Below are 10,439 nucleotides of genomic sequence, written 5' to 3' on the forward strand. Positions count from 1 at the left end.
AGTTCCCTAGGTGAGAAAACTTAATCTTCTTGGGGTTCAATTAAGGATGCATGTTCCCCAAATCCTTCACCCACAATCACTTCCTCAACTAAATGAGGTTCTGGAGTGGCCACTGCATATGGGGAATCCAAACCACTTTTCTGGCATATTATGGTTCCTGCTCCAAATTACAAAAGGTAATATTAATATGGCTTCAGAGAGCTAGAAGACATCTCTGATTTTAACAGCCTTCTAAGAAACTTGATTATAGTCAGGATTTCTTTTTAGCCAGTTATGGTCAATAAAAAATCCCGGAGAGCTTTCTGAGCAGCCTCTATTCATTCAAATATTCATTGTCTGCCAGGATGTTGCTGAGGAAAGCAGGAAGATAGCGCAGCGAAAGAAATCTTTGCCATTAAAGAAGGCGTTCTATAGAAAAAAAGGAAAACAGAGAACTATTCATATTCAGTCACAGCAAAGTATGTAAGGGGGAGAGGGTTGTAGATTTACAGTTCTGTTGTTTTTGGTAAGAAGTAAAAAAAAATGTAGAGATGGACTATTCACTAATGCTGTTGGGGCAACTGAGTAGCCACTTGGAAAAAAACTAAGTTGGACCTATATTTCAACCATACAGCAAGAAAAACGGATCAAAACTTTAAGCATAAAGCCTTGGCCAGGTGGCTCAGTTGTTTGGACCATCATCCCATGCATCAAAAGGTTTCGGGTTCAATCGCTGGTCTGGACACATAGAGAGAGGCAACTGATCAATATTTCTCTCACAGTGATGTTTCTCTTAGTCTCTTTCTCTCTCTAAGAAAATAAAATCAATAAAAACATCCTCAGGTGAGGATTAAAATAATATTTAAGCATAAAATAGAAACCACAAAAGTAGTAGAAGACAATATGAGAAAATTATTTTATAACCTTGTAGTAGGACAGGGTTTTCTAACTATGACACAAAACCCAGAAGTCATAGAAGAGAAGACTTACAAATTCAACTACATTTTAGAAAAATATCTAAAGAGCAAAAACGCCATAAGCAAAGACGGAAAAATAAATGACAAACAGGGTACGGGGAAGTGATGTTATAGTTCATATTACAAAGGGCCAATCTCCATAATAATCAACTAGCTATGAGATTATTTTCAAATGACCCCACCCCTCCCAAAACAGACAAAGAATACTGAGACACTTACAAATGGCTCTTCAACACATAAAAAGATATTCAAACTAATTCATAAGAGAAACAGAAATGAAAACTACACTAAGACAACATTTTCACCTATCAGATTGGAAAAAATCCAAAAGTTCAATAACGCATTTGCTAGCAGGAATATGGGTAATTAGGCATTTCTGGAGGGGGCAGGGGTAGGGGTTTAAAATGTACAACCTCTGTGTAGGGCAATTTGGTTGTATGTATAAAACTACCATGATTTACACTCTTTAGTCTGCAATTCTACTTTTAGTAATTTACCCTACAAACATATTTCACAAGTATGAAATAATCTATGTAACAAAAGTATTTACTGCAGCATTGCTTGTAATAGCCAGAGATTGAAACTTTCCCAAAAAAGTCTATCAATATGGGGCTGGTTAAATAAATGATGCTATAGACACACAATGACGTGGTAGAGATATCCAATTACGTTGTTAAAGTGAAATATATATTGGATATTTTCCACTGTTATGGAAAGAACTCCACATTGTTAAGTGTAAAAAAACACAATAATACATATAATCTTCCATTTGTATAAAAAAGGAAAACAGAATTTTTCTTTTTATTGGCTTCAATATGCATTGAATTTTTATTAAAACTCTAGAAGGATGGGAATTAGGTAGATGGGAACAGGGGTAGAAGGGAAACTTGTCATTACTAGACATTCTGTTGTTTGAATCACGTGAATGCATTACCTTTTCAAAAATTAAATCTTAGAATATTTAATAGACTAAATGTTTAGAAGATACTATATAATTCAAGCTCCCAGGTAATAGTCTACACTTGGGCCCCTTAGTCTATGGATGACAGATCTGGAGGCCTTGAATAGTAGCATCTAGAAATGGAAAACAAAGTCAGGGTTATAGATGGAAATCTGACGGCTAGAAGAAAAGAACTCCCTGGTGACAGGTTGTATATGCCCAGGGAAGAGACAGTGAGAAAAAGAGGGAAGAACACAATCTCGTGAAACTGTCATGGCAAAAGTAGCACATCAAAACAAAGAGATCAGCCAGAGACTAATTCTTGGGGTATTGGGGTCAAAAGGTGGTAATTCCTTAGGATATCTGAATTGGTTCTTAGTGCAAACACGGGAGTCACAGAGGGGTGTAACGCAGGGGTACTATCCTCAACATGGGCAACTGGAAAACTAGTTGCAAACGACGTGACGAGGAGGTATAGTTAGCAGCAGCACAAAAATGTACAGCAGGCCTCCTCTGCTCCTCTATTATGCCTCACCCCTGAGTAAAACTCTCTCAGAAAAGTTAATAAGGCCCGGAAGCTGGTTAGGATAAAGAAAATAGTTACTCTCGATGATTTTCTCAATGGTTGGAGCATCAGCCGGCAGACTGAAGGATCCTGGGGTTCAATTCCAGTTAAGGGCACATACCTTGGTTAGCGGCTCAATCCCTAGCCTCGGTTGAGGTGTGTGTGGGAGGCAGCTAATTGATGTGTCTCTCTCACATCGATGTTTCTCTCTCTGTCTCTCCCCCACTCTCTTCCACTCTCTAAAAATCAATAGAAAAAATATCCTCAGATGAGGATTAACCACACACACAAAAAGAAAAAAATGATAAAGAAAATAGAATATTTTGAAAAAAGCTTCTTGAAAACTGCTTTCATTCTTTCATCAAATGTTTATAGAGAACCTACTCTGTGTCAAAAATTGCTTTAGGTGCACAATAAATTCTTCCCCCAAAAATAAATATGGCCAAGATAATTTAAACAAAAAAGACATTTTTAAGAGATTTTGAGAAAAATAGAAACTTCTCTCAAAAATTCTGAAATATGAAAAAGTCTCTAAAAAATCAATTGACAACTCTAACATGCTACAAAACTATGGTAAAGTGATTTCAAATTTTACCCAGTTTATTCTATTGTTAATATAGTAATTTAACATGTGAATTGTAAATAAGCCAGTCATTTTCAGAAATAAAAAATACGGTAGTGTACTTCAATTTTACTAAATTTAAATACATAAATCTTTAAAATATGACTTTCTATTGACATCACTACAATTGATAAAACAGAAAAACATAACTGGAAAAGGGAACTAATTCAGAACAGATGTTAGGGAGGAATTTTTCCAGTAGTGAACTATAAACATGCGGAATAAATACTGGAAAATGTATTATGGTTTTAAAAAAAAAATCAGTTACTAATTACAAGATCTAAGCAGGAAACCAAATACCTAAATATGTAGAATAGGCATTTAAAAAATTGCCCTAAATTAATGGACAAAATTTTTTACTATCCAAACTTAGGTAATACATTAACCTGCAATGTGTTAAAACTCAGGTATTTCCCAATGCCTAGTGGTGGGGAACCTTTTTACTGCCAAGTGCCATTTGGATATTTATAACATTACTAGAGGCCCAGTGCACGAATTCGTTCACGGATGGGGTCCCTCTGGGTGGCCTGCAGGGATCGGGTCGAAACCGGCAGTCCAACGCAGCCTGCAGCTCCTACCTGCCACTCCCGCTCATCCCGGCCCCACTTTGCCTGCCGCGGGCTCAGGCCCAATCAGTCCCGATCCGAAGAGGCTCACGTTGCCATAGCAGTGCTCGCCAGCCATGAGCCTTCGTCTGTGTCCTCCCAAGGGGAGTGGCCTGCAGACTGGGCTGAAGTCGGCTCTTCAACATCCCCCGAGGGGTCCCAGATTGTGAGAGGGCACAGGCCAGGCTGAGGGACAGCCACCGCTGCACGATTGGGTGGGGGAGGGACCGCGGGAGGGCTCTAGGGCATGTCTGGCCCATCTCGCTCAGCCCTGATTGGCCAGACCCCAACAGCAAGCTAACCTACCAGAGCATCTGCCCCCTGGTGGCCAGTACATGTCATAGCGAGTGGTTGAGCAGCCTTAGCATATCACTAGCATATTACACTTTGATTGGTTGTTCTGCTGTTTGGCTATTTCCATATTACCCTTTTTATTATATAAGATTCTCAGGCCTTACAAAATTATCAACTTAAAAATTAGCTATATTTGGTCAAACATTTAATTAGCTCACCCCTAATGCTTTGGCAGGGCCAGACCAAAAGATTTTATGGGCCTAATATGGCCCGAGGGCCAGACATTCCCCACCCCTGGCTCATAATAGTCAGCTCTTATCTCTTATATAAAAGGCCCTTGGCCATCATGCTGTAATGCCGTCACAACCAAACAAGCAGCGGCTCTCCTGGCAGGCGGGGCAGAGGGCGGGGCAGCAAGCTACAAGCAGTGATGGGTGGGGCGGTCAGCTGAGGCAAGCAGAAGTGAGCTACTTGTGCACGATTTCGTGCACGCTGGGCCTCTAGTTTATCCATAAAGATGTAGCCAACTGCAAACCTAACAAGTTTACAAACAAAATGTATTCTTTCTACTCGCTTTGCTAGCAGTTTTCAACTTAATAGCTACTTGGTACTTTTCTTTTGACCTGCCTTCTTAATATTTCACTTTCTCCATTGACTCACCCTCTAAAGGGAGACATAAAGACTTGCAACCCCAACATCACCAGTCCTTCTCTAGGAAAAAAGCAGACAGGACACTTTTGCCTCAGCTGTGACATTTAAGAAATGGCTTATTCTTAGCACACAGTGAAGATCAGAAAAGAGCTGAAAAGGAACAAACAACAGAATCCATTCCAATGAAAGTTTATTAATTTGTATGAAGTCAATTTGTGACTCATCCATATTCAAATGATTGTACAAAAACAAATTTCAAAGCTAAAAATATAAAATGACTTTTGGACTACCCAGGTTTCTGCTTGTTTCCACTTTACGGCCAGGCAAAGGCTGTGATGCTGGCAGTACATTAACTCTGTCAGGCCACCAAGATCTCACTCAGTGGCTACGGTTAGTTATTATGCAAGTCAAAGCATTTCAATATAATATTGCTACTATAAGCACACGTGTTAAATACAAAAAGAGTTCAGGAGCCTCCTGACTACAGCAATCAGACAGTGATAGAACAGGCCAGAGTTGACCCAGGAGTCACAATATTGAACGAACCTAAAAAAGCATTCAACTTTACAACCTGAAAGATGCTCAAAGATCATATAGTGAGCCAAACACTATCATTTTACAGATGATGATACCAAGGCCCCGCCAAAAGATGAATTAACTTACCCAAGGCAGGGCCACTTGGCAGCAGCAAAGCCAGATCCAGGCCTCTGAGAAGCAATCTAGTGGTCTCCCTGAAATACAGCATCCCACTCTTGGAGAACATGCTGAAGGGACTGAGCTTGTACATGTAAAGCAATCGGGATTTTTTCGGTGGGTTGTTTGGGGTTGTTGGTGTTTGTTTGTTTGTTTGTTTTTTTCAGAGTTAGGTGACGGGAAAGTGGTGCACGGTTATATGTGGAAAGGGATGTTTACTTCATACATCAACTGTAGCTCAAATGCAGGTCTTATTTCACAGGCATAAATAATATCCTGAATAGGTTTAACACACATGAGTAATAACTCTTCTCCTCAAACCACCTGTGGTCTTCTAGCGTTTACCAGAGACTGGGGAAAACGTGACTAAGAAATAAACTACTACCTTTTTAACTAGAATGCAAGCCTGTCCTGTTTTTTACTAGTGAATAGAAAAATACTACTTCATGAGATTTTAAAATATTATTAGCACTTATACTACCAAGTAATCTTTCCATCTTGGTTTTTCACTCTTTTCTAAAATTGTCTATAACATAAGAAGTCTTTTCTGATCTATTACTTTTTCTTAAAGTAAATTTTAATTTCTAAGTCACATTGGGTCTCTCTCTGAAACTTCTAACAAATCATAATTCCAAATTTTCTTTGCCTAGTTTATTTCTGCATATATAGAGTCAGACAAATCTATATAAATATACTTTGGAAAAGGTAAAAGATTCAAGAATTTTTATATTTAACTGGTTCTCAATTTTCTAAACATTAAGAAATTTTTCCAAAAGAAGTTATTAACATTTCCTAGCCTGTAGCATCCAGTTTATCACTGAGACAAAACAACCTAAGAGAAAGTGCAAATAGAGGAAAGAGGGTAGAATGAGAGTCAAATCAAAAGTCTACCAGGAAAAAAAAAATCATAGCAAATCTTCCTACGCAGATATTACAGATATAAGCCAAACTGCAATTTCCTTGTATCACCATGCAGCTGTCTGGACTTGTGGCAGGCACCTTGACAAGGTATGTTCAAACACGAGTATCGGAAGTTCAGGTAAAGAAAACAACTAATGTATGACCTCATATACATCCATTCATGCCAAGACATCCATTCACACAACCTGTTATTTATATTATTAATTCAAATTTAAATGGGGGAATATTTACTATCTATGTTAAACTGAGTTGCCACTGAAATCTCAAAGATGTGTGAGGCATGCTTCTGAAGCTTATAGTTTGACAGGGGAATAAGCAATGAACACAAGAGCACAAAAACAAGGCAGTAAAGTAAGAATTTTATGAAAGACTAAAGCATAACCTGAGCTAATTTTCTTGAGCTAATTTTAGAGGAAGGGAAAAATTTCAATAAGCAGAGAAGGGGAAGAAGGAAATGCCATAAAAAGGAAAACTATGAATAAATGTGGAAAGGTAAAAGGATGTTTGAAGAACAGTGAAGATATCAGTTTGACTAGAACAGAAAAATCCTGTGGAAATTAAGAGGCCACAATGTAGAGGCTTTCGTGTTTTATGGTAGAGATAAGATCCAACTGCTGAAGACTTTTTGAGCAAGAGAGTTATATAACAAAAGCTATATTTTAGGAAGATTAATCTGGAGATAATAGAGTTGATAAAGAAGGGATGGTATACGGGTAGGTCAGATAGGCTACTGTAGTAGTCCCACGTACCTGAGTCCCATACACTTAAGTATATAAGTCAATGTAGCTCAGGTTACTAAATTGTATATACATTTCTTAAATACAATATAGAATTTCTACACTGATTCTAGAAAACTTAAGTTACACACAATTTTTTTTTAACTTTTCTTCCTATATGCACCTTAGTTAACTTTTGGCTTGAAATTTTTATTTTACCTTTCTTCACCCAATCTTTGCATTAATAAGACTCATCATTCTTTACCTATTAGCAAAATCAACAAGATTATATGTCATTGTTTAATCAGAAGAGCATTTAAAGCAAGTAAGTCCCACTTTGTTAAAGCAATTGCTTTCTATCACACATAATAAATTTCCCCAAATTTTCATATTTTATTGTCTAAGAGAAAGTACACTTTCGTTCTTGCAGATAGGTTATACCTATAAAAAAAACAAAACAAAATGAAAGTTAATTATCCAGTGAATTTGTAATAGTTACTTCATCGAAAGAGCCTTTAGCAAATTGGCTGCCATAAGTATTATGAAAGCAGAAACTAACTACTTTCATTGCTTAGGTCACGCATACATGTCCCGCTTCTAGAAAAAAGGCAAAACCAGATAAGTTTTCAACATTTCGTAGATTAAGGTAGTCTTATTCTACTTGATTTCCTAAAATGAGAGCTTTATAAAGTAATGACTTTCCTTTAATAAAAAAAAGTCATCCAAAAGGTAATTTAGATTACTGAAATAGTCATACATATGCCTTATAGTATATTACCCCTGACTTCTAGTAAATCAGACTTTTGAAAAGTTATAGATAGAACACGTTATTAACTTGAAAAGCGAATGATTCAGACCTAGCTGGTTTGGCTCAGTGGATAGAGTGTCAGCCTGTGGACTGAAGGGTCCCAGGTTCGATTCTGGTCAATGGCCGGATTGTGGGCTCGGTCCCCAGTGGGGATCATGCAGGAGGCAGCTGATCACTGATTCTCTCTTATCATTGATGTTTCTATCTCTCTCCCTCTCCCTTCCTCTCTGAAATCAATTAAAAAAAAATTAAAAAAGAAAAGAGAATGATTCATTCCATTTGAGGTTTCCTAAAGACTTGCATATGTTTAGGGCCCTAGGATTAAGCAGGGGATGGTGTCCCATTTTGTAACAGAGCCTTGTCTCTGCTTCCAAGACTTTCCATTTCAGTGCAAAAATATTACCACTTATCAATGACCACTGGAATCCTCCAACAGTCAGTCCAGTTTCCTCCTCAGAGAAGCCCTACACCAGCTGATTGGTTCAGGGCAATCAGACAACAGCCCTGAGCCTAACAGTCATCAAGGAACAAAGATTAGTGACCATGGGGGTCAGGGAAGCACAAAATTAACCAACACAGATGTCCAGAAAGATAACACGTACTCAGAGAGAAATGCTTTACCTGGAGATATTCAGCAAGGAATAGAATTATTTTTAATTCAAGGTAAACAAAAATACAGGGTTAAAACTGAGGGAGCCCAATTCATAAGAACAAACCTGGTTAGTTGTTTTATAACTACCTTGAGTGGGCAAGAACCTTTTTTATATATTAACATTTAGAAAACGAAGCTTATTAAATAAATTCGTTGAAAGATGTCCCGTTTCCTAAAAACTGTGCCTAATTTTAGGGTTCCTGCTTTAGTGTGATTCCAATTCGGCGTGAGATTTCAAATTGAAGGGGGAACGGGTGGGGTGCAGAACACATGAAATTTTTACTGCATGGAAATAAAAGTATTTTTAAACCTTCTTGGGGGTGAAGAGTTAGGCAAGAAGTAATACGTGGAAATTGTCAAGTGCTTCTCTACACACCCACCCACCAGATACCATCGCAGCCGGCGAAGGGAGTCTCCCTCTTCTTGCCTGACAGCTTCACTTTCTTTGAGGTCTGAAGCTGGTGATCACACTTGGCCCGTCATGGTATTTTCAGTTAACAAAGCAGTTACTCAACAGGGGAAAAAGCCACAAAGGAGCAGAGCAGCTGCTGTTGCACCCGTGATGCAAGTGCAGGATGAGCCCGGGGCCGCCACCGCCGCCTCGGCTCCTCCGTGACGTTCGGGAGGGGTATCCCCGGCTCTCAGGAAGTGGTGGCCGCGGGCGGCTCCGCCCCCACGCGACTCGGGGCCGGCCGGGCCGCGGGCCGGCGGGACAGCCGGGATCGCCGTCCGTCCTCACGCTCGCCCCACGGGCCGGGGGCCCCGCGCTCCCCCGCCCGCGCCACCCCTCCAGGCGGACCCCGCGCCCGCGCCCCACCCTCCCCTCGGGTCACAGCCCGCGCCGCCCTCGCTCCCACCGCTCACACCCACTCACCCCGACCCCCAGCGCCGAGCCCGGACCAGCGTCGCGCGCCACCAGCCGGGGTCGAGCGGAGTCCAAGATGGCCACTACGCCCCCGCCCCCTCCGCACCCCTGGCGGGGTCAGGGCGCCCCCTCGCGCGGCGCGCTCGCCCCCGAGCCCACGCTAAAAATAGCCAGGCCCGACTATATTTGGTGCGGCCGGATCCCAGCGCGGCGGCGCGCGGCGCGCCCCACCCCGCCCCTCCCGGCGCGCCCCACCGCGCCCCGCCCCGCCCCGCGCGGCGCTGAATGGAGAAGGGGCGGGGGTGACCGAAGGGGAACCTACTCCGCTATCGGCCGCGCGCGCCGGCGGCGGGGCCGGGCCAACCGCCGAATTTAGTAACATCGCCTGCGTCAATCATGCGCCTCGCGTGCGTCAGCGCCGCGCGGCTCCGGGTCGGCTCCCCCCACCTCCCAGCCTTTGAATGGATACAATGCAGCAGCGCCCTCCTTCCTTCCGAGACTGGATTGGAATCCGTGGCAGTGCAGAGGCTGGGTTCCTCTCCGCCGGGTCAACTCTCGGAGCATCCTCCCACGGCCTCCTCCACACCACCCTGTCTCAAGTGGGAGTGGAGGCGAAGAAATAGACCTCTGTCATATGTGATGCTAGTTTTGTTTTCAAGTTTCTGGTACTAGCTAGAACCTTCTTCAAGTCTGAAACGCTGCGCCCTCCCCGCTCCTTCCCCCTCACGCGCTCAAAGATTGTGACAGGTCAAAGAAATAACATGTCACCTGTGATTGCAGCGGACACACGGGAACCATGTCGGTCTGCATTGTTTCACTCAAGTATTGTCTCAAAAAAATCAGATCTTTAAAAGAGGATGCTTCCAACTCAGATGCAACCTTAGGAACCAGGAGCTTTTAAGTCTTCTAAATTTTTGTTTTTGTTTTCGGCAAGAAATTCTCACTTAAATTCATCATTAAGAAATGGCTCTCCCTCATACAGTCGCCCAGGCTTTCGGCGCACTACTTAAGGACAAATGTGTCCCAGGAGACCAGAGAAAATCCCTTAGGGAGGGACCGACTAATAAATCTTGTTGATTGATTTCGAAATGTTTAATTTGGGAGTTGGGAAGGGAGGCCCGTCTTCCGCCATCAAAAAGTGAAAGTGCGAA

The 10,439-nt window shown here is 41.7% G+C and overlaps 1 long non-coding RNA gene across 2 annotated transcripts in view; it reads right to left on the minus strand.

The window, feature by feature from the left end:
- Nucleotides 1–9,440, minus strand: part of LOC132212207 (uncharacterized) — a 126,567-nt gene extending 117,127 nt beyond the window's left edge. The window contains exon 1 of one of the 2 annotated variants that reach the window (XR_009447683.1): nucleotides 9,298–9,440. This is a non-coding gene — a long non-coding RNA (uncharacterized LOC132212207). The remainder of the gene's footprint in view (nucleotides 1–9,297) is intronic. The other variant, XR_009447682.1, reaches the window with a different exon arrangement.
- Between the last annotated feature and the right edge of the window lie 999 nt (nucleotides 9,441–10,439).

This window comes from Myotis daubentonii, chromosome 11, assembly GCF_963259705.1.
Source record: "Myotis daubentonii chromosome 11, mMyoDau2.1, whole genome shotgun sequence".
Lineage (NCBI taxonomy): Eukaryota > Metazoa > Chordata > Mammalia > Chiroptera > Vespertilionidae > Myotis > Myotis daubentonii.